The following is a 20,971-nucleotide window of genomic DNA, read 5'->3' on the forward strand; positions in this document are numbered from 1 at the left end:
CGGTTTGGTTTTATCAGTCGTACCGGAGGACAATATGACACCTCTAAACCAGGTATAGAGAACTTAAGGCTCGCGAGCCATATGTGGCTCTTTTGTTGGGTGCGTATGGCTAATTCATAAGCTAAAAGCCCAGCTTTAATCATAATTTTGATATCATTAGACCCCCGTGTGAATGCATACTCGTTGATTATCATGGATTAGCAGCAGTGTAAGAATGTTATTAAAAGATTTAAGTGAGTTTTGTTCTTTTAAAAGCGGTGTTTTTTTTATTTGAAATTCTGAGTATGGCTCTCAAGGAATAATATTCCAAAATTAGGTATATTTTATGACCCTCTGTCAATAAGGTACGTGAAAATATAGGCTCTTGCTTGTATTACAAGTACACATAGTTTTAGCAATAGCACCCATACATTTAGTACAAGGACACACAAGTGCACACAAGTACACATACTTTAGTCCAAGTACTTGCAGTACAAGTACATATCCAAACAAGAGCAATTGAAAAATGAGAAAGCGGTAATTTGACCACCAGAAGGAGCTGTTTTTCAATTGTGGCGTCCAGGATAACTTAATAAATTGTTGATGAAAATTCCGTTCATAATAGAAATTCCAAGTTCAGTCGCGTTATCTATTCTCCGTTACTGATTAATAATTAATTTACTAAGGATTTTATTCTGACAAGTATATACTTAATATTAATCACCGTCGTTTCGTATAAAGTTAAATAATCTTTCAGTTGGTGCATTGATTACTTTTTTCACCAATTGGCGATCATTAAAACGGTGTTTATTAAAATAGCACTTGTTTTCAGATGAAGATGTATTACAATGACAATGTCTTTTAAAAATGGACAATATTGGGAAACCATACTGGTGTCCTGTTTACTCTGTTTTCATTTGAAAAGACAGATTAACATGAATGAAAACTGAAATAAGCAAAGAATTTTGCACACAATGACATTTCTCCACCTCACAGATATCCACCCAGGGCATTGTCTCGACCACCCGGCGTCCGCTCGTCTCAAAGAAGAAGAGAGGTCGCCATATATCAAAAAAAGAAGAGAAAGAATTTGTACTCATCAAAGTGGAGGAAAAGTTTGAACCCGTAAAAGAGGAGCAGGAATTTAATTACAGTTGGGAACCCCCACATTAAGGGGGTGCCGAATCCCCTCAAAAAGGAAGGAGACCCCCCCCCCCCAATGTTAAAGAAGAAGAGATGGACATCCTCACGTGCACTTTTGAGCCTTTAAAAAGCGAAGACGACGGTCTGAGCGAGGCCAGCAACTGCTCAACGGAAGCACACAAGCTCATTGCTCCGGTAACGGATAGCAACCCCGCTACGTCATTGGACACCGATGACGAAGACGAAGTTCATAATGCCGCGGACCATAAATGCTCACAGTGCGGGAAAACCTACGGGAAGAAGTCCAACTTGAAGAGGCACATGAGGAGCCACGCCGGAGAGAAACGTTTTCCCTGCTCCATTTGGGGAAGAAATTGTCTTCCAAGCAAAACCTAACCAACCACACCCGAGCTCACACTGGTGAGAAACCTTTTTCCTGCTCGGTTTGCGGTAAGAAAATGACTTCCAAGCAGAACTTGACACAGCACACGAGAACACACACTGGGGAGAAACCTTTTTCCTGCTTTATTTGTGGCCAACGATTTGTGGAGAAGGCTAAATTGACGATCCATACCAGAACGCATACTGGGGAGAAACCTTATGCCTGCTCGGTCTGCAGCCAGAGATTTGCGCACATGAACTCCTAAAAAATCCACCAAAGAACCCAAACGGACGAGAAACCATTCTCCTGCTCCGTGGGTGGGGAAGGATTCCCTGCCAAGTCAGATTTAACAAAACACACGAGGACCCATACCGGTGAGAAACCTTTCACTTGCTCACTGTGTGGCCAAAGATTCGCTCAGAAGGAGCACTTGACAGAACACACGAGAACCCACAGTGGCGAGAAGCCCTTTGCATGCTCATTTTTCGGTCAAATCTTCTCTAAAAATGGGAATTTAATGCCACACAAGAACCGACACTGGTGAGAAACCTTTCTCCTGCTCAGTTTGTGGTGAAAGATTGTCTTGGAAATATCAGGTTAAGAGACACGTGTGTGTTCGGATGGAAAACGGTGACCAAAAAACATTTTAGTCATTCATGCTGATTATTTTGGTTCGAATTATAATATTATTATTTTCCACCAGTATAAATGTGACAATCAACCAAGTTGCCATGTTTTCCGGACTATAAGTCCAACTTTTTTTCATAATTTGGCCAGCGACAAATACTCAAGTGCGACTTTTAGACCATATTTTCTCACATGATAGCTGCCTCCGCATGTAAGTCTTTCCTTTAAAATTGCCTTGAAATCATTGAATTTGGGAATTTTTCTCGTATAAGATGCACCCTGATAGGTTCATTAATAATTACACTTCTGATATAATGATCAATCACTGCAAGCAGACATCTTATTCAATTATTGACATTTAATTAAAAAATGCATCTTTGGTAAAACCTTATAAGGGTAGATACATCAAGACTTCCTCCCGATCTCCAAAGTATCTCCTCGAACAGTAATTTCTCGTACGGCTTTAAAGCCATACATCAAAACAATTACAAGGTTATTGATTAATCCAACATGCATAAGCAAACACAACATCTGTAACTAGAATAACAATTAAGGTATTTAACAATAATAGAAAGAGGAAACTAAAAACAAACTTCATTTGAATTTAAACAATCACGCCTTCATTTGGCATAACAATTACAATCACACCTTCATTTGGCATAACAATTACAATCACGCCTTCATTTGGCATAACAATTACAATCACACCTTCATTTGGCATAACAATTACAATCACGCCTTCATTTGGCATAACAATTACATAAAGAAGTGCAAAGTGTGTCACTATGTAGGAACACTATGTGAGTGTTCCTGGGAGTGATTGATATCCATCTGCTGGTAGCAAGAGTCCTTGACGACTCTTCGCTGCAAACCTGGATCAACAGTCCTCGTAGCCAGGGACTGGGTGAGCTGTCAGATGAACAGTCCTTGTGAGAGGACTAGGTGACTGGTTACAACCCCAAGTTCTCTTCGAACAATTGGAAGAATTGTTTAACAAAGAATTGATTAAATACACCCATATATAATAGTATTACAGAATAAACCCAACATTCTGCCGTTTTTATTATATGTATGTTATTAACTATTTTATAGTAATCGCAAAAGGAAATATCAGGTGACTGCAATTTTACCCGCCTACTCCTTACTCGCATGGCTGGTCTGAAAATGAAACATAATCATGTTTGCCCAATTGGTCCTCGGAATTACCATACTCCTGGACTTCACTGCTTTCCCCGGTACATTTAGAATTTGTAGAGGCATTTGCAGTAGTTATAAGTCTACTGCAGCGCAAACAGGGGATAAGACAACACCCATACAATGTCAAGGTAGTAGCAAATATGGCTTTAGAAAACACAACAGATATGGCCAAATCCTTACATTTTCCAACGCTCTTATCCCACCAGTCTGTCCAAGCGGATAATTCTACTCCAGAATTCTTTTTCATATTGTGGTTTAGGGCCTGCAGGCCATTAATGGCATTGGTGAAGGACCCATCAGGTGATGTGTTGTTCGGTATGAAGGTGCAACATTGTTCTCCATTTTGCACACACACCCCTGTTGGGGATACTAGCCAACACTTCAATAAACTCGAACACAGGAAAACACACTGAGGCAGATAGAATGAAAGTTAAGGCCCGTCTGCAGAGGCGGGGGAGTCAACAATTCAGAGGCCCGAGAGCGTGACTACTCTCCAAGCTCCTCAAAGCGATCTCCCGCTGAAAAGCTGCTTCAACGGTGGTTTTAATAGAGATAAGACAGTTATCAAAATGGGAGGCATTAATACAAATGAAGCAGGTGGAGTACAAAAGGTGTAGTGCACATTTTAACCAATAGGTTTAAATTAAATTCTATTCTAGTAACTTTTAATACATCATAGTGAAAAGGGTGAAAGATTAAATTAAAGAATACAATTCATATATCACACAAGATATAATCAATCGGTCAGAGATCAAGGTGGAAAAGGATTTGGAAATTTGAAATTGATTTCTGAAATTGCCAATTAGCCCTTTTCAGGGATGCAGCGATAAATTATGGGAAAAAAATATCAAATGAAATTTTTGATGAGAATGCAGCAGCAGTATTCCAAATGTGAAACTTGGCGTGAAGGAACAAATAATCTCTGAAATGGGGAATTTGGGAGCAATGAGAAGAAGAAAAACAATTGTACATCAGTTTACTTGGGTGAGCTGCCATATTGAGTCATGAGAAGTCCTATCTCTCGACAGGGGCAATGGTGGCCTTAGTACGGTACCACTACACAACTTATGGGTTTAATTGTTTGTGGAAATTTTTGCACATCATTCTTAACGTGCGCGCAGCATATCAGTGCACGATACGGAATTCCAAAGAACCATTGACTTATAGTGATAACAGCACCCAAATTGTGTGAACAAAATAATTGATGGGATTGCAAAAGGTTCCATATTCTGCTATGACATCACTGCGCGTACATAACTGGTTTAACCGGACAACAACATATGAAAATAGTATTTGGTAGACCATACAAAACGTCGATATTTACTGCACGATTGGAACTGTATGATGAGGCTAATCAATTTTTAAGAAAACGCATTGAGTTGGGGTTAGCAGAAGGAGACTGTGCTTCTCAACAGGAAACGGACTTGACCAACGGTGGTGCCAGGAGACTAGGGGCTCAACCTGAAGTATATAGAAGAAGCATTAGCTGACCCAAAGGGGGAACGTCCAACTTGTTGCTGACCAACCAGCAGACATGAAAATAGCCGAGAGGGGTATATGGATCCACCTTTTGCACTGTATGAAGGTTTCATCAGTTTAAACGTTTGGGGAGACAAGTGAGAAAAACTTTCTGATGAATTCATTGAAACGGCAACCACTCCAATATTGATTGGAAATAATATTGCAGAGAGCAATGCCATAAACCATAGGGAACTCTTTTATATTGGTTTTATTGTCTCCATATGTGTCCAAATGTGTAAGTGTTTCAATTGAGACTAAACCTTACAAAGGGTTAAAAAATGACCAGACGAGGGTAAATACGATCGGATATAACAGCAACTCCCTCAATCACCATTCTTTGGGGAAAGTGTTTTTACAAAAAAAAAAGTGTCCTGCTTGTAAAGAAAAGGAAAAATATTGAAACGGTGTCCATCCTGTTACGCAATCAGTGAATGACAAGCCAATTTTTGTGCTACCTACCTGTTTGAACCTTAAAGGGCATGGTCTGAATCTGGTGCGGTAGATGAGACATTGTGTGCCCATTGTCCAAGACAAATTGCGCCACTGATTGCACGTTTTGGCTTATGGTGGTGAAATTGTTCAAATACATTATATAATTCCTGTCATAAAAGAAATAGGACTATGTGTTTTGGTTTCACTGTTTAATCAGTATGTTTTAGAGTGGAGGAGATACAATTGGCGGCTCAGAATTTCGGTGCGGCAGCTGGCCTCTCTCGATGACGTTGAGCCTCATCGAGGGATGGCGTTCTGACTTACGGGTTCGTTCGCCAAATCGTAGCAGAAGTTTATTTTTTTGGGTTATGCCAAATAAAAATATGAATAGGGTGAACAACAACCATTACAATGTCAAAAAAAAACAACAAAGAAATTGGATTTGCAATGAAAAATCAGCTGGCAGCCACCAGTCTCATGACTTTCCAGGACTGCAAAGCAGTTGATATGCTTCTGATGGTCGATGTGCTTTTGTTGGAGCAGGGGGCATATGCAATGTTTGATAATGTTGCACTCTACAACACGTCCTTCACCGAGGTGAAATCAATGGCTGTTTTCAATGGCTTGATGTCCAGGATTATGCAAATTATGAAAATGAGTTGAACGAGAATTATTTTGTTCTTCTTTTTCAGGCCAGATATGCAAGTAAGGAAGGGCTGGTAAAGATAGAATATATAGAGTTATTGACATTAAAAAGTCATTTTAATACAGCTCTTAGAATAATAATGCTCGCTCCCAAGTTAACCGAAACAAATTGAAGGTCACTCCTCTTTGCAGCTGGACTTCTCAGAGCTATTGTTCACACCGAGATCTCTTGGGAAGATACAGAGGACTTTCAATTGTTTTGATGAACATCGGCTTCTGAAAGTGTGGTTCACATCAAGCTCTCTTAGGAAGATCCGGAGGACTTCTGACAGTGTTGTCGATTCTCTCTTGCAAGACACCGGTTATGAGTCAGATGCCTGTTTTATTCAAGTGTGCATTTGTGAATGCCTATTGGTGAACCTATCACTTGCCATAAAGAAATACTCTTTTTTATGATAAATCTAAAACAGATTGGGTTCAAGGTGCCCCTTTTTTGACAAAATCATGGTAAAATATCAGTTATAGTCAACCTTCGGTTTGCTTCCTTTTAGAAAACAATCAAAAATTAGATGAAGACAGGGTCATTGGTGCAGTTTTTATTGATCTCAAAAGGGCATTTGACACCATTAACCACCAGATACTGCAAACTAAACTGTCTAATTGTAATTTCTCACCAAGCACGCTAAATTGGATTGAATCAAACCATCAGAAAAACAGTTTCGGGGGGTACCGCAACTCAGTGCTTGGTCCACTGCTTTTCAGCCTTGACATAAATGATCTGCCAAACTGTTGTGCTTGGATTGTCACCTGAAAAATGTATGCCGATATTGCCGTTCTATTTGTCCATATGAAAAAAAAACATGCTTATCTCTCATCTCATCTTGTCTTCCTCTTTTCCCAAGTCGGGTCGTGGGTACAGCAGCATCAGCACAGAAACCAAGACTTCCCTTTCCCCAGCCACTTCATACAGTTTTTCCGGTTGTATCCCAAGGCGTTCCCGGGCCAGCGGGAAGACATAGTCTCCCCAGCCTCTCCGAGGTTGGCCCCGTGGCCCCCTTCCGGTGGGACGTGCCTGTTCAGCTGCGATAGGCTCCAGCACGTTCCGCGACCCTAATGTGGATACATTGTGGTTCAGAAAATGAGATGAGATGAAGGGGAGATTTATTCTTTTAATAAAAAAAATGTATTTAATAAAAATGTATTAACATTTCACAAAAAAATTATTTATTTTTGCCAGATCCGTTAGACAGGGAATACTCTAAATCAGTGGCCAGCCAATCGCAGTCTTTATGGAACCACCGGCAAACACCGCATGGCAGATTTACCTTCCTGCAGGGTAATGTCCGATGGTCTCTCGTTCTCAAAAGTTGCCGTTGATTAATTTGGTCCGTTTCAAGCAAAAAGGGGAAGAGGCCTATTAAAGAAATGCTCTAATTGGAATCATTTACTAGTAAGCCATGAGACAATTTGCAGTCCAGTTTGGTTCTTTTTGTTTAGAAGACTAGATGAGTAATTTGCTCTGTAAAATAACGGGGGCAGGCATTACCTGATTTTGTGTAACAAAAATGAGAAAAGACAGTGGACTACACTTTTGAAAAAAAATGAAAATCAGACATAGGCATTGTCGTCATCATTGACTTGACAAAAAGCCCATCATACCCTCAGCAGCGCATGACGAAATTGTATAGTGCTTCTCCACAAGTTCGTCTTCCCAGGCCAGACACATTTATGACATTTATTTATGACATATTCATACTTGTTAGCTCTCCGCCTTGAGCGCCATTTTCCGGCGACTACAAGTTGCCTCACCGATGCCAACAAGAATAAGATGGATCACTTACCTCTCAGTCTTTATACTTACCCTCCCTCAGTCATCCTGTGGAAGGTAGATCTGCACCAAACGACCTTCCTGTTACTTCAATTCGACTTGACTTAATTTCATAGTAGGGATATGTGTAGTCGTCACGTCACGTGTTGCTGCAGGTTCAGAGACCTGATGGCTGTTGGGAAGAAGCTGTCCTTGAGCCTGTTTGTCCGTGCTTTGTAGGACCTGTAGCGTCTGCCAGATTTTGTGCTACTTCTTTGCAAATATTGACATTTTATACAAATCTTATACAAGCGCGTCTCTGGTTCAAAATGACAAGAAAGCTTTTATCACTATTGCCTGAGTTATTTGTTTTTGCAGAGCCTTGATTTCAATACATACAGCTTTTCCAACTGAAAGTCAACATTGATTTACTATGTAACAATCTGTAAGACTCGCTGTTGAGTCAATTAAATCAAGTGATTAAAGGCATATTTCTTACCCTTAGTTCATAATGTAATCAATATTTAATGAATACTCAACATGTACTCACATGGATTTGTAGCAATCTACTGTGAACATTTAACTTCAAGGGCTATTATATTCATATCTACTGTGTATGTCTTCCTATTTTGTTCAAAACTGTCAACCAAATTCACCTCACACGCAATTCTAAGGGTCAAAATTAAAATAAAATGTTATAATAACATCTATGTGAATTTTGTAATAAGATTTTGTTATAAAATGAAAATAAGTAGGAAAACACTAGACGGCGTCCGCGTTTCGATCCCAAACCAGGATTGAGTCGAAGTGAATGCAGATGAAGTAACCACTGAGCTAAACCAATGCGACAGTGCAGTTGGAAAAACGACTATTTATATAATCTGATTATATGAATACCTGTCAACTTGTACGTTTTATACGTATTTAATACGTGTTTTTACCATTTTAAATCATGTTAGCCGTGCACCGACTTTTGTACGGGAAAAAAAATATTTAAAATATCGCCATATTTATGAAAACCGATTTCAACAAGACCATTATCGCTAAAATCGAGATAGTCTCGTAGGCTGGTAGCCAACGATGCTACTGTCTTAGATTGTTACTATTGTCACGGTATACCAGCAAAAATTATCCTTAATCGTATGTATTTTTTTAGCGGTGTGTACGGCAATATCGATAAAGGAGGACATGTGCATGTGTAGATATACATAGAGTAAATATCGTGGAAGCAAGCATGGAGGAGCCACCTAGTAAGAAACGAAGAACTCAAGGATCGGGTCGACACCAGAAAGAATGGGAGCTACTTTAAGGTGAATATGCTGACTGGATTAAAGCATCGTTAAGAGGCACTCAATTCTCACTCTGTGTCCCTTGCAATATTTTTGCAAGGGACACAGAATGAGAAAAAAAAATTGTACAATCCACTCGCAGTAACTTTCACGTCTTTATAAAGACGTGAAAGTTGCTGCGAGTGGATTCTATGATCTGAAGAGCCACTTTAAAACTGCCGGAAACGTGGAGAATGTGAAAAAAAACAAATCACTTTTCCCATTAACCAAGTGTGACATGGTGAAGTGAGTTAAGTTATAAATTATTGCATGTGTGTGTTACGATCACGTCGCGTAGTGCGACGCGATCGGGGGGGAAGGTGAACCCAGGTGCGGAGTCGCCGAAGCAAATGGAAAAGGGGAGGCAGATATGTTGCTCTTGTTGCTTGGTTTAATAAACGGAAAAAACATAACATAAACAACTGGCTTGATCACTTACTAATACAGAAAAGAAACATGCAGCGTATCGTGGCGTCAAGTGAACGGCATGACAAACGTGGAAACACAGGGAACGTTCAACAAAAACCATAATGCTCAAATAGCCAAACAAATCCTAATCACCAAATTAGCCACGGCTGTTAACCATCATGACATCATGCCAGGAGGGGCAATCAAGCCACTCCTGACAGTATGAGGTTAAACTAGTTTTGGGATAGATGTTTATCAGTCTTCGATTATTGATGCCTCCAGCCAAATAGCAGGGGTATGGATCGGTATTCGATTTTTTATGTCTGGGCTCATGTAGCTGAAACGCGGGGAAATCTTCAGGCATTTGAGTAAAAGTTGGCTTGAAGATAACAACAACTGACCTGTCTGATTATTTCCCCCTGTGTTTTATTTGGTATGTTGTTTTGTTGTAGAGACCGATTGAGTGTGGGGTTTGCAAGAGACAATAGTTAACATGTGAGAAAGAACATAATGTTAAGTAATGTTTGTTTACTTTTTATGTGTGTGCATGAATGTGCGAATCTCGGGTGGAGGACATGTATAGCCTTTAGCAAGCTACCTTTGGCCGCCATTATACTGTTAGCATGATAGTCTGCAGTATATGACGGTCGTAGCAAAGGAAGCTTTGCTATTGAGATTTCACGAGCCTCGAGTAGAGCACATGTAATAGCATTAGCAACGTACCCTCGGCCGCCATTAGCGTTAGCATTGTGATGTGTATGTGTGTATGACGGTCGTAGCAAATGAAGCTAATCTATGTTATTGAGATTCCTTTGTTTCAGGACTTTACAAATTCCGAGCAAGAACAAATCCTGAAGGATTGTTCGACACAATGGTCGTCTCTAGAAAAAGTGGTTGAAAGAACATTGTCTCAGTACGAAGCACTCAAAAGCTACTTTGCTAGCCATGCGGATGTTGAAAGGTCAGGTAAAGTGAAAAACATCCATGATCAACTTCAAGACCCTTTTACTCTCCTCAAACTCCACTTCCTCAGCTTCATCCTGCCTCAAATAAATCAATTCAATATTGTGTTCCAAACAGAGGCATGTATGGTTGGAGATTTGCTACCAGAAATGGAATGACTCTTAAAGAAACTTTTGGTGAAATATGTGAAAATGGTACATGTCAAATCTGCTGATAATTGAACTGTGACAACTGTTGCTCAAAAGTGAGACCCTAATTAGAGCAGATAAAGTCTGCTCAATCATGCACATTGGCTTACAATAGGAAGCACTGAAGGCACAGTTTATTTCATTGTAAACTTTTTAAATTGAATAAAATACTTTGTATGCAAATTACCTTTGTTATTTCTATTACACTGTCTGGTTACCGCGAGTAAACATGCGTCGTACGGTGTTTGTAAGGTTTTTGTTTTTTTTTAAAGGGGAGTCATAATCATTTAAAAGGGAAGTTATCGGCAGAGGTTGACAGGTATGCTAAATCGAAAAGCTACATTTTGATAAGAGGTTGGGTAATTTCAAGGACATTTGCTTTAAATGTTACATTGTGTTTGATCTTATTTCAAGTAACAAACAACACATTTCAATATTTAAATCTAATGGTTTTTAAGGTTAATTCACAATTTGGTGATGCACAATCCCCCACAAAAATTTGTTGAAGGTAGTGTGGCCAAGTGGTCCAAAGCGCTGGATTAAGGCTCCAGTCTCTTAGGTAGCGTGGTTTCAAATCCCACCACTGCCAGTGGATGATTTTTTATTTTTATTTTTTAGGATGGAAACTATAGAGAAGTATTTCTTACAATCTTGTGTATTCTTTCATTGCCTTTAAATAAGGTGCATCTGTATGTGTCTTGAAATCAAACTTATAACCTTCTTGGGTCAAATTGAGAGAATAAAATAATTTGCAATGGCAGTCGCTCCGTTGCCGGTAACCGGTCAAATGGTCCCGGGGGCTATTTAGCCAGTGACCGGCCAAATAGCCTATATGGCCCCATATAGCCATTAAGCCGATGTGACAGTATATATTATTTAATTCTATAGTAAACCCTGACCCTCCTTTTATATTTTCACAACTTGTATCAAATAACAGTCCACTATCTCAGCATTATATTAATATTGTGATAGGTTCATTAATAATTACCCTTCTTTGTAATTATCAATAACTGCAGGCAGACATCTTATTCAATTATTGACATTTAATTAAATAGATTGGATCACGGATAAGAACCTTAAGGGGAGGTACATCAAGCAACAAGGATTTTCCCTTAACTCCGAATCATCTCCTCGAATAGACATTTTCCTACGACTCTTATTGCCATGAATCAAAACAATTTACAAGGTTGTTGATTATTTCATAATCCATAAGCAAAAACAACATCTGTAACTATAATATTAATCAAGGTATTCTACCAATAACAAAACAGGACACTAAAACCAACAACATTTGGATTTAAAAACAATCACGCCTTCATTTGACCTAACAATCATATAACAATTACATAAAGAAAGACCGAAGTGCATCACGAGGTATGGCCACTATGCTGGAAATGGCAGAAACAAGATCTTTGTTATAGGCCAGTGACCTTGGCTCCGTTGCAAAAGAAAACAATCGATTTCGAAGCCCCAGATTGGGTGAGTTGCTGTATAAACAATCCTTGGATAAGAAGTCCACGTGAGAGAGGACTTGACGATTGTATATGACCTCGAGCACTTTAAGAATAATAAGAAGAATGATTGAACAAAGAAATGAATTACTACTCATATGTATAATAGTAATACAGAATAAACCCAACATATTGCTCTGATTTGTCTTTGAGTCATCAAAACACAGGGATATGACTTTAATGTAGACTAAAGGCAAGGTCAATCCATTATGAGGATTGAAATTTGTTAATATTTCTCCCATTTCTAAAGCAATACTCACAATAATTGGCAGCTATTGCCTGACAACTTTAGTTACTTACTTTAATACACAAATTAATGCGTTAATGGTCTTTTTTTCTGTTTATGTTTCATATGTACTGTTAACGGATGCAGTTTTTTATAAGTATCTTATCTTGTGCTGACCCGACCCATCTGTCAGATTTTTAAAGTCAATGTGGCCCCTGGGCCGAAAAGTTTGCCCACCCCTGCACTAGACAGACGAGCCAGGGGTGCCCATACAATGACACTTTGTTGCTTAAGTGGGTAATCATAATTCGACAAAACCAGGGCTCGTCCAGGAGTTGGTCCTGGGACGCCTGGCACCACTAAACCATCGAGCCAGGGGTGCCCATTGCCTCACACTTTTTTTCTCAAGTGGCCAAAAATAGGACTCATCCAGGAGTTGGACCTGGGACCTCTCACAGACTCAAACCTTAAGCGAGAATCATAACACTAGACCAATGAGCCAGATGTCCTTTATAGAATGACATTTTTTTTCTCAGGCGTATTACGGCCCGTGTTACCCCTCCATAGTTCACCATTTCACAAATCAATGGCTAGACAAGAAGTCGAACCCAGGGACCTCTCACACCCTAAGCAAGAACCATATCACTAGACCAACGAGCCAGGAGTGCCCGACGAGTGACACTTTTTTTCTTGCATGGCTGATCTCCCATATCACCCCATCATAGATCACAATTCGACAAAGCAAGGGCTAGGCGAGAATCATACCACTAGACCAACAAACCAGATGTGCCCATAAAGTGAAACTTTTTTTGTCAGGGGAAGTATGTGACATATCAACCCCCATAAAAGATCACAATTCGACAAAGGTAGGGCTCGTCCGGGAGTTGGACCCGGGACCTCTTGCACCCGAAGCGAGAATCATACCACTAGACCAACGAGCCAGAGGTGCCCATATAGTGACACTTTTTTCTTGGATGGCTGATCAGGTGAAGTATGTGACATATCAACCCCTTTCATAGATCACAATTCGACAAAGCAAGTGCTCGTCTGGGAGTTGGATCTGGGATCTCTTGCGACCTAAGCAAGAATCATACCAATAGACCAACTTTTTTCTCAGGTGGCAAATGTGCCATATCACCCCCATAATAGATCACAATTTGACAAAACTAGGTTCGTCGGATGGTTGGACCCGGGACTTCTCGTATCCAAAGCGAGAATCATACCACTAGATCTACGAGCCAGGGGTGCCCTTACCGTGACACTTGTTTTCTCAGGTGAAGTATGTGACATTTCAACCACGATTATAGATAACAATTCAACAAAGTAAAGGCTCATCCAGGGGTTGGACCCTGTAACTCTCGCACCCATAGCAAGAATCATTCTACTAGACCAATGAGCCAGAGGTGCTTACAAAGTTACACTTCTTTTCGGGAATGGTTGATCTTCCATATCACCCCATCATAGATCTCAATTCGACAAAGCAAGGTGATAGGTTCATTAATAATTACACTTTTCTAAAATTATCAATCACTTCAGGCAGATATATTATTAAATTATTATTATAATAATATTATTATAATCTGCATCTTTGGTCAGGAAACCTTATAAGGGTAGATACATGGAGACTTTAAGACTTCCTCCCGATCTCCAAAGTATCTCCTCGAACAGTGATTTCTCGTATGGCTTTAAAGCCATAAATCAAAACAATTACAATGTTACTGATTAATCCAACTGCATAAGCAAAAACAACATCTGTAACTATAACAACAATTAAGGTTTTTAACAATAATAGAAAGAGGAAACTAAATACAAACACCATTTTAATTAAAACAATCACGCCTTCATTTGGCATAACAATTACATAAAGAAGCGCGAAGGGCATCACGATGTAGGAACACTATGCGAGTGTTTCTGGAAGTGATTGATATCCATCTGCTAGTATCAAGAGTCCTTGACGACTCTTCGCTGCAAACCCAGATCAACAGTCCTCGGATGTCAGATGAACAGTCCGTGTGAGAGGACTGTGATTGGGTACAACCCCGAGTTCTCTTCGGACAATTGGAAGAATGCTTTAATGCTTTAGAAATTATTAAATACACACATATATCATAGTATTACAGAATAAACCAAACATTACGCCATTTTTTTATGATATGTATGTTTCTAATTGTTTTATAGTAATCACAAAAGGAACTTTCAGGTGACTGCAATTTTACCCGCCTATTCCTTATTCGCATGGGTGGTCTGAAAAAGAAAACAATCATTTTCGCCCAATTCATCCTCGGAATTCCCGTACTCCTGGACTTCACTGCTTTCCCCGGTACGTTTCATAAGCAGAGAATATAATTTGTGTAATTTAGAATTTGTAGGGGCAATTGCAATAGTTATAAATCGGCTTAGCAAGGAGCACGAGGAGTGGTGAGGGAACCATCGGGTGACGTGTTGTTCGGTATGAAGGTGCAACGTTGTTCTCCAAACATTTTGCACACATGCCCCCTTGTTACGCAAGGATCATATCCACCGCTATGCGATCCTGGAACGCCATCAGACTGGTAGCTGCCAGTTGCTCCTTTATGGCCACAAATCCCTTTTCAGTATAATTTCCAATCTTTGGACATTGTACTGCAGGTAATTTATTCAATCTACATTTTTGTTTGGGGACTCCCATCCTACTGCGATCTGATTAGCCATCTTATACTCATCTGGTATGCCCCGGGGGATGCCAATCGCATCAATGTATGTTGGATCTCCTTCCCTTCATGCCGCTCGACAATGTCCACTGAAAAATTTCTGAGCAGCCAATTGTATTTCCTCCACTGTAGATGGAAAAGCAGACACTGGTAAGAGCAGTGAGACCAAAGCACTTAGTCCTGCCACGTTTCGACAGGAGTTGTATAATTTATCTCCACCACACCACCACCATAGGTCAGAACGTGGTATCAGGGGTGCAGTTTGTTTTAGAACGCCGACATACCACGTCTCATTTATCGCCACCAGCTTCAGACTATGCGCTGTAAGGTTTAAGCAGGTAAAATGATTCAACTGTGGAAAAATTGACTTCTCATTTAATGCGTAACAGGATAGACAGTTTCAATATTTTTCTGTACAAGTAGGACACGTTTTTATTTGTAAAAACACTTTCCCCAAAGAATGGTGATTGAGTGAGTTGTTATATCCGATCGTGTTTCCTTGTCTGGTAGTTTGTTTTAGCCCTTTGTAGGATGGTTTAGTCTCAATTGAAACCCTTTCACCTTCCGCATATGGAGACGTCAAAACCAATATAAAAGAGTTCCCTATAGTTTCATGGTATTGCTTGCTGAAAAATAATCTTTCCAATCAATATTCAGGTGTTTCCCGCATCTTATTAAGTCAGAAATCTTATCTTACCCGTCCTCTCAATGTTTCAACTGAGACCACCCTTTTACAAAAGTAGCTCCACATAGTGCTGGTGCCTGTTCGTTACACTCCATTAACATCACCCAATTATCCCCCGTTTGGGAAATCCCTGTTTCAGAAATAAATTTTACAAGTTAATATGTCAGTCCAAGGTTTCCAATCTTGACCAATTTCTGCAACAATGTGTGAAGTTGCTTAAAACTGTAGTCTTAATAATATGTGCATTTCTAAAGAACATCCTGTCTATAATCTGTCTTAATATTATGCTTTTCCATGATGTCTATAATCTCTTCTCAACATGTCTCAGTGTTCAATTGTTGTACTTTTCCATTATTTCTATAACCTCAACTACTGTACTTTTCCATGACATTATGCTGAAACTTAATAATAGCAACATTCACCTTGGGAAGATAAGAGAGTTCCTCGGAGCCGAGCGCGAGTTATCATCACACGCCTCTGACCTCTCCCAGCAACCGGTTGCTTGAAAATGTAGCTGTTGGGTTTATTATGTATTACTTTTATAATAGTCGTATTAATTCATTTCTTTGTTAAATCATTCTCTTTCTATTCTCTGTATTAATTCCTTTCTTTGTTTAAATCATTCTCTTTCTATTTTTCAAGTGTTGCGAGGTCACGCCAAGTCATCTTTAACCTGGACGGCCTGTTCCAGGATGGTTATACAAACAATCCACCCAATCTGGGTCCTTGAGATTTGGTGGGCCCTTGGTGACGAGGCCAGGGCTATTCGGCCAATAACAAGAATATTGTTATCGTTATGTAACCGTGCACTTCGGGTTTTTCTGTATGTAACGATTATATGATTATGATTATATTATATGATTCTTAGGTCAAGGAGGTTGTATAATTACTCTAATCTAAATGTTGTTAGGTCTAGTCTCCTGTTTTTGTTATTGGTAAAATACTTTGATTGTTATTGTAGTCCCAGATGTTGTTTTTACTCATACGTGATGGAATGATCAACAACTCTGTAAATTGTTTTGATTCATGACCATAAGAGTGGGACGAAAACGTCTATTCGAGGAGACGTTCGGAAGTTGTAAGGTGACACTTGCTGTAACGCTCCCCTCCGGAGGCTTTTATCTGTTGTATCCATTTCTATTTAATTAAATGTCAATAATTGAATAAGATGTCTTCCTGCAGTTATTGATAATTACGGACGAAGGTAATTATTAATGAACCTAACAGTAGCACAGTCTCATGCCTGTCTGTAACTTCAGACCCAACAAGATCAGAAGATATTGGCAGTGGTGGGATTGGAACCCATGCCTTAGACCGCTCGGCCACACTACCTTAGATGAATCTATAAATGTTTTCCACAAACCTAATAGCAATCTATCCCAGATCTTTGAGGGTGCAGTGGGACACCCGGCTGAATTCCAGGCAGGCGTGGCCTCAATTCCCAATAGTGTCGGTATGATTGTGAGTGCAAATGGTTGTTTGTGCCCTACGGCTTACTGGTGTTGTCTGCCTTTTGCTACGAAGCTTGGTGGGATAGACCCCAGCAACCCCCGCAACACTTGCTAGGATGTGTAGTATGGAATATGAATGAACAAATTTACATTACATTAGCGTGCCCAACTCCAGCCCTCAAGGGCCACTATCAAATGTGTTTTCCATGTCTGCCTCCATCAACACGCCTGAATCAAATAATTTGGATTGTTATAAAGCTTATGGACAGCTGGCTGAGGAGTTGACCATTTGGTTCAGGTGTGGTAGAGGAGGGAGATATGAAAAAGGGACCGCAAAGGGGCCCTGGAGGACTGAAGTTGGGCACCCCTCCATAGTTAATTTACTGTCATTTTGAGAAAATATAATAACCAATGACAATATTAAATTTGACAGTGATAGGGAATTTCACATTGAAAATGTATCTTTTTTTCCAAATCATACAAAGCAATTTAGTAAGACACTAATTTAAAGCATAACCCCAAAATTTTGGCGTCAGAGATTTAGCAGCAAAACTCAAAAATCGTTTAACAAAGTCAATTGCACATATATCAAGCAATAAATATAAGCCCCTTTTCAATTTCAAGATGTTAATATTGAACTTATATTACAATACAGTTTCTGACATAAATCGTATCAGACCAACTAAAAAGGTTAGATGATATCTATATATTTAAACAACTGCAAACATTGTAGGGAATAAGCTTGTAACGTTTAAAGAAAGTTTTAATTTGAAAAGATGCACACGGGTAGTACGCTTGTGACAGCTTTTTGACATGTAGTATGATTAACTATGTTTTTATAATATCTAAAATCCCCAAAACCCACACAGGTGAAAGGCCCCGTCTGCAGAGGCGGGGGATGCAACAATTCAGAGGCCGGAGAGTGTGACAACTCTTCAGGCTCCACAAAGCTATTTCTCGCTGAAAAGCTGCTTCAACTCTGTTTTTAATAGAGACAAGACAAGTCATAAAAATGGGAGGCGTTAATACAAATGAAGGAGGTGGAGTACAAAAGGTGTTGGGCACATTTTAACCAACAGGTGTAAATTAAATTCTATTCTAGTAACTTTTAATACATCAGAGTGTAAAAGGGCGCAAGATTAAATATAAGAATACAATTTATATTTCACATTAGCCACCTAAGGAAAAAAGTGTCACCGTATGGACACCCCTGGCACATCTGTCACATTGACTTAAAAAATTTGACAGACAGGCCGGGTCAGCACAAGATACGATACATATAAAAAACTGCATCCTTTAACAGTACATATGAAACATAATCAGTAAATAGGACTAAAGTATTAACATACTCATCACACATTATTAAGGTAAAAAGTATAAAGTACAAAGTAAAGTAAAAAGGAATGTAATAAGAAATAGTCAAATGTAAAAAGAGTGGACAGACCTACTGCCACAGGCGAATTATTCGATCGAAATGTTTGTCGTAAGACAAAATGTTATATGGCGAAGTGGTCGTATCACAAGGTTCGACTGTGCAGTGTTTAACATGTGAGAAAGAAGATTATGTTTAGTAATGTTTATTTACTTTTGATGTGTATGCATGAATGTATGAGTCTTGGGTAAAGCCCATGGAATAGTAAGCCATGAGTCAATTTTCAATTGAAGTTGGTTGTTGACTTTATAAAACACCTGCAGTAGCTCAGTTGGGAGAGCTAATACCTTACGATCTAAAGATCCCTGGTTCAACCTTTAGTGTCGGCAACACATCGGACTTTGCAAACCCAACCTAAATCAGCTGGCAGACGGTTTGAAAATGGTTTCCTTGTAAGCCACTTTGCAGTCAAGTTAGATTCTTATCACCTCCTTAACCCAAATAGGCTCAGACTCAGATTGTTGAAAATTTACGACAATATGCGAATAGTCACAAAGGTTGTTCAAACGGTGATCCCGCTGCATCAGCATCTTTTTAAGCGTCTTTCTAGGGCTGCATTCTGGGGTGAAGGTCCAGTAAACAGTCCTTGGTGACTTGTTACAATCTTGAGTTCTCCTCAGAAAAATTGAAGAAGCTTTCATACAAAAATGCTAAAACACATATAATAGTATTAATGAATACTGTCCAACACTAAGGATAAATATTTCTTTTCTCATATTTAGATGTCATTTTCGATTGTTTACATTTTTTTACCTGTCTTGTTCAGTTGTTTTTTTTAAATGATACTGCATTTTTTGTTGATAACATGCTTTTAAGCATGTGTATGAATCTATAAGGCAATTCCAAGAACATTTTTTTCACAGCAATGGTAACTCTTGGAAGTGGGGTAGTTTGCCTCTACAAAAAAGGAACTGATGTTGTCTCCCGTGGGGTTAATCAGGCCCAGTGATTCTTGGACCAATGTTGACCGGAGTCTTGTAGCCCTGGTAGGGTTACCCATGGCCAACTGGTCTGATGTGTGGGATAAGACGAAGAATGGCTCAGAGGATCTCTTATGATGAGCAACATTATTGGACGAAATCTTCCCTCGCCTGGACGCGGTTAGGAAAAGCCTGAGCGTAAGGTTGAGAAAACCCGGCTCGACATAGTTTGGCTCTGGAGTTGCCAGCAGGACAAAAGGGTTGCATCCCTCCGTTTTCAGGTGGGGGAACGGCACTTGATTGTTGTATGTGTGCATGCACAAAACAGCAGTTCAGGGTATCTACCCCTTTTGGAGTCCTTGGAGGGGTTGCTGGAGAGTGCTCCTTAGGGGGACTCCATGTTCTGCTGGGGGACTTCAATGTTGATGTGAGAACTGGAGGGATTGATTGGGAAGAACGTCCCCCCTGATTGAAATTTGAGTGATGTTCTATTGTTGAATATCGGCACTCGTAGTTGATTGACAATAATGAACACCATGTTCAAGCATAAGGGTGCCCATATGTGCATTTGGCACCAGGACACCCGCATGTCTTGGATACTCGGGTATAGAGAGGGATGGAGCTCTCAACCAATCACAACCTGGTGGTGGGTTTGCTCGGATGCCATTGAAGCCCGGGAGACTTAAACGTTTCGTTCCCCTATTAGAAGGACATTCAATTCCCACTCGCCGCTCCCCACTCGACCTCATCCGTTCAAGCTCGCCGCTCGCCCGTCCATCCCCGCATCTCCATGCCGATTGGCCCGACAGTCGCACCCGAGCCAATGCCAACACATTGCTCTTTATCTCATTTAGGCAGAGCATGGTGCTGTAAATGCCAAAGTCGTGGGTTCGACCGCTCAACAGGTGCTGCCTCTCTAGAACACAAGTGTCAAAGAGGCAGCCCGTGGAACAAATCTGGCATTCTGCATCATTTTGTACCGTTTGACACCCTTGCCCTAGAGTAAGTTAAGATTGCCTAAAATGATTCATTTTGCCGTAACGTAACAATTTAGTGAGCTGACACTTGCAATTTCGGTCATTAGACAAAAATCTTGGCAATTTTACACATGGCTGATTAGCTCAGTTGGTCAGAGTGAGGTGCTAATCATGCCAAGGTTGTGCGTTTAACCTCCATATGGGCCATGACAACTCCATATTCAATTGAAATGATCTAGTCCGACTTCTTTTGCCTTAACCTAAGTGTTTAGCTAGTTGACGTGTTGCATTTGCTTCATTATGAAAATATATGGGCTGTGTAGCACATGGCCGGTTAACTCAGTTGGTCAGAGTGTGGTGCTAATAACGCCAAAGTCGTGGGTTCAACCCCCACACAGGCCATGACCTCTTTGTACTACTTGCCTAATAGAACTTATGTTGCCTTAACATAATATCTTG

General features: G+C 40.0%; 1 protein-coding gene, 2 non-coding genes and 1 pseudogene across 3 annotated transcripts in view; 2 read left to right on the plus strand and 2 right to left on the minus strand.

The window, feature by feature from the left end:
* Positions 1 to 20,971, minus strand: part of LOC144213350 (uncharacterized) — a 324,366-nt gene that overhangs the window by 87,849 nt on the left and 215,546 nt on the right. The gene's annotated exons all lie outside the window — the stretch shown is intronic.
* Positions 1,503 to 20,971, plus strand: part of LOC144213374 (uncharacterized) — a 206,758-nt pseudogene continuing 187,289 nt past the window's right edge.
* trnap-cgg (transfer RNA proline (anticodon CGG)) lies at positions 13,227 to 13,298 on the minus strand. The gene has a single exon. It is a non-coding gene; the product is annotated as a tRNA-Pro (tRNA).
* On the plus strand, positions 20,841 to 20,914 carry trnai-aau (transfer RNA isoleucine (anticodon AAU)). The gene has a single exon. It is a non-coding gene; the product is annotated as a tRNA-Ile (tRNA).

This window comes from Stigmatopora nigra, chromosome 20 (assembly GCF_051989575.1).
Source record: "Stigmatopora nigra isolate UIUO_SnigA chromosome 20, RoL_Snig_1.1, whole genome shotgun sequence".
Taxonomy (NCBI): domain Eukaryota; kingdom Metazoa; phylum Chordata; class Actinopteri; order Syngnathiformes; family Syngnathidae; genus Stigmatopora; species Stigmatopora nigra.